This window comes from Ischnura elegans, chromosome 10, assembly GCF_921293095.1.
Source record: "Ischnura elegans chromosome 10, ioIscEleg1.1, whole genome shotgun sequence".
NCBI lineage: Eukaryota > Metazoa > Arthropoda > Insecta > Odonata > Coenagrionidae > Ischnura > Ischnura elegans.
In genome coordinates, this window is record NC_060255.1 from 57,705,880 (window position 1) to 57,710,219 (window position 4,340).

General features: G+C 42.5%; 2 non-coding genes across 2 annotated transcripts; one reads left to right on the top strand and one right to left on the bottom strand.

Annotated features, from left to right (window-relative positions):
* The first annotated feature begins 1,080 nt into the window (after positions 1–1,080).
* On the top strand, positions 1,081–1,200 carry LOC124167388. The gene has a single exon (XR_006866689.1). It is a non-coding gene; the product is annotated as a U5 spliceosomal RNA (small nuclear RNA).
* Positions 1,201–1,617: 417 nt separating this feature from the next.
* Positions 1,618–1,779, bottom strand: LOC124167382. Its single transcript, XR_006866684.1, has one exon. It is a non-coding gene; the product is annotated as a U1 spliceosomal RNA (small nuclear RNA).
* Between the last annotated feature and the right edge of the window lie 2,561 nt (positions 1,780–4,340).

Below are 4,340 nucleotides of genomic sequence, written 5' to 3' on the forward strand. Positions count from 1 at the left end.
TCACTTCCGCGTCGTACCATCTTGGTTCGCTGCCTTCTTTTACAATTTTACTAGGGATGTAGCTATTTATTCCCGAAGTTACGAGCGAAAGAAAAGCTTTCCAAGCATTCTCTACATTTAACTTTAATACTGATTCTTGAAACTCGGGGAAAGCATTTTTCAGATGACTCTTAAACCCATCAAAATCAGCTCAGTTGCCAAATATCATCCCTCCGGCCTGTTTAAAGACGGCCGTGACAGGACACAGTATAATATCAGGAACTTCCTTTGAATCAGATACTTCCTTCATGGTACATGACTTTCTTTCCACGATCAATAAGAGATCATAACGGCAGCGTTATAACTCACAAATAGATCGTATGACTTGTATTGTAGCAAGCAAAAGCGAGTACATAAATAGCAACTCTCGAATTGACGGTACCTCGTAGATGTATGCATATTTAGAAACGAATTTCATTCGTGTCAAAGATCGCAGGTCGACATCTACGAGGTACAGTTAAAGCCACCGCCAAGGTGTATGGCAGGGAGACATTCCACACCATGCATGCGGCACTCGTCCTGGCCTTAATCAGAAACGCACAGGACACAGTATAATATCAGAAACTTCCTTTGGATCAGAAACTTCCTTCATGGTACATATTATACATACTTTTCACTTTTGTCCAGGTTTCTCGGAAGATCCGCCTTTCTGCGTCGGAAGGAGCAAGTTAACTCGCGTGGGCTCCTCTGAATCGTGAGGATATAGCTCTTTTCCCCATTCCCTTCTTCCAATGGATCCCACGGCGAGTTCAAACTTCCCCCGTTCGTGATCTCAGCCGCTCGTCGCTTCCGCTTTTCGACGCTAGATGGAAAGCGGGTGATCACTCCAATGTGCGGTACGGAAAATTGCTTAATTTACTGCAAATAGATTCTAGCCTCCGACAAGTCACTTCGTTTTGAGGAATTAATGTGTTTACTTCAATAGCAACAAGTAATCCCTAGATTTCTCGCGTTTGAGAATGATGTGGTCTGTTCAATTTGTATCTCGCTATGCGCTTGTAGGCCACGCATTAAGGGAACCCTAAACTTCCTTAAGAATAGCAAGCCTTGTCTCTCTTCAAGCGAATAAATCTTTCGCCTTTTACTAAAGATTTCCGTGGAGAGGGACATTTATGGCTCTATCGCCAATTTTTGACTGTGCCCAGCAGATACTCTGCTGGGCCAAATATGAAGGTTCACAAAAATAAGTCGCTGATATGTATCATGTGGCAAATTGAATAGAATAAATGTAGTGGAATGCTTAGCTAAAACTGGTGCCACCATTTTGCACGTTAAGTGGTCGATAGATGCCCTACCAGGGTATGTCCTCCTAAAAATAATACTTAATAGATATGACGGGCACTGAAGTGGAACTAAACAGTAACTGACATGGTAATAAAATGATTGCGAACAAAGATAAAACAGCGATTTACAAAGCAATGACACACAATGAATAAAATATATCAGCTCTCATAACTCGTAGTACTAAAGGTACTAGTGCAAAGAACGATGATGTATCCTTTTCCTCACCAAGATCCCAATTATGACACTGGCTCGTTCTACAAACTCCACTGAAACTGCTTTGGTACACTGATTATGGAGGGACAGCGCGAACGCAGTCCCTACTACCAAAAATTACGCGCCCGAGTTACCCACATTTGGGGCAATCGCAGGGGTCAGCCCGCCCGGAGTGCAATGGGCAAGCCTCGTCCTGGGGGAACCGCCTTAAGGATCACGGTAGCCCCTACGCCAGGTAAGTATGCTTCTTTGTCGAAAATATTACGTAGCCAATCCAACTATCACACATCCGTGCTTCGCGATGTTGCACGTGCCCACGTATTTCCTCCACGCTTGCGGAGCATCGTTCACGTTAAAAGTTTCATCCGCGTTCAGGTAAATTAATACGTTTAACCTCAACACTATCAGACTGAATTCATTTCTTAAATATCTCAATCACACGACATTAGCCAACGGTTGATCACCTTACAGAGGGAATTCCCACTCCCTTTTCCTCCGCACACGGCCTGGCGGCGCTGCATGAGTAATTTGCGAGAGTGTTCCCACTACAGGGGGGAACTTTAAACAGCGTCCTCTAGCGAATTCCAAGCGTCTAATCCTTGCCCAGACGCATGGAATACAGATCGTAATACAACCTACATATTTATATGCATAGTTTCATACAAACACGATCACTCAATACATTTAACACTTAAGGTTCCAAGAATAGAGTCAATAACAAAACATAATTGAGTAATTGATACATTTACAGCATAGAAAATTTTCCATACGTACCTCATACACATATGCATTAAATACAAGCCTCTTCAGTACTTACCATTAATTTAATCGTGAAAACGATCTAAAAACAATATAATCATGTATACAATATGTGCAGTAATCGTGAGGCAAAAAGATCGAATTTATATTTTCAATGGTCGCCACTGAGGACAGTGAAACTTAAAAGAAAAAGCACACGGGACCGGCCAAGGCCTTCATGTAATGAATGTTTCCTCCTTTCTCTCAGGGCATCCATCTTCATTGGCATTCCCCCTAACACATAAATCCCTCCCTCCCTCCATTGCAGGCATCTTCCTTGGACTCCTCACTTTCTGTGACCTGTAAGGATGTCACCGACTCCATTCATGGAGGCATAACTTTGCAAAACACGTAGTTCATTAACATCACTGTCAGCTGCACATGCACCGAACAGATCAAAGCAAGCTCGCTGCCGACATTCTACAAGCTTGCATTGAGAAGTTTCAAGCTTGCTGCAATCCGACTACTGTAGCTGCTGGAAGCTTGTCACAAACTTGCAGTGCAAGATGCACGCAAGTTCCGCAAAAGCTTAAAGAAAGATTGAAACCTGCCATAAACCCACTTCACCTTCTCCCGAAAAGGCTGAAAGCTGATTTCACCCTGCAGCATCAAAGTCCTGACCATGAAAAAGGTCACAGAAGGCAAGTTGACCACAATTTGGTTTCGATTGCTATACCTGCAGTGGGTTTGAGAGATTTGAGGCAAACAACGAAATCTTCCAGAATTCCTACTTTGGAATCACGGAGGCACAGATTTCCTCTTGATTCGTTCCTCTTGAGTTTACTGGTACAAATTCTCATGGCATTTGACTGGGAGCAAAGCAGACAGTCTATCTGAATTGTTGTCCTACAGGGAGCCATACATGTTTCTTGCATATGGCTAGGCTTTCCTACTACCTGAACATAAGTGTTCATACCAGTAGGTACCAGTTCCCCAAAATTCAATTCCAGATCTTATATGAAACCGAAGTCCTTGAATATTGAACCATTACTAGTGGTCTAGTACCATCATTATCTTCAGTTCAGCTCTCAATGAGGAGCAGAGAATGCATTTCTATCGCAAGCTTCAAGTTCTCCTTAAGCATGGGAAGTCCGGGCAAGGTAAGTTTCACCTCTTGCGAGCAGAACCGAAGTAGAACAATAACGCATAGCCATTCCGCTACATTTGATGCAGCATCCTTTGCCTGGATGAAACCATCCAGGCAATATGATCCACACACAGCATTATTCGATAGACGTGGAATAAAGCGTTATCCGAGAGAAATGATAGGAAAGTAGTGACCATCTTAGTTGCCAGAGATTGGTTTCGTGAACTGATCATTACTTTGCGTGTTGCACCACGGATCCAAAGCCTAGATAGTTGCCTAAAACAAAATGTAATTTCTCCACGATCACTTCAATGCATACGATACACATAGGCTCACACGGCCATCACCTGGGACAACACGCCACAGTGCATGAGAACATCATATTTAAAGAATAGTGAGAGAAAAGTGCACCAGGGAAATTTTTCCCTCTAAGTAAGAGGAATTCAGCGTGAATTAACTATTCCCTAAACAATTGAAAATGATGGTGTAGCGGAACGAATGAATATATGTAATGCCTTTAGACAAAAAATAGATGCATGTTACTTGACAGCCGTTTGAATGAAATCATGACTATTGAGGATCTCTATATACTGCAGTCTAACTGATACGCCTGAGTCTTACCAGAGCAGTGAGTGGAAGGGCATTTTCTGCTCAAAATTGGTGTAGGAAAAAACCCGTCCTTGCAACATTAAGTGTATTTGGTCGCCTAGCCTACTTAAATGTGACTGAATGGATGATGAAAGGAAAATTTGACCCAAGAAGTGATGATTGCATTATCCTAGATTATTGTGATAATGACTACAGGTTTTGGTTGATGGACAAGAGAAGATTGATCGGTGGCATTAATGTTATATTTGATGAATAAAAAACACTGCCGGACTCATGGGGAGGTTTCCTTGATCTAAGAGATGCAAGAAAA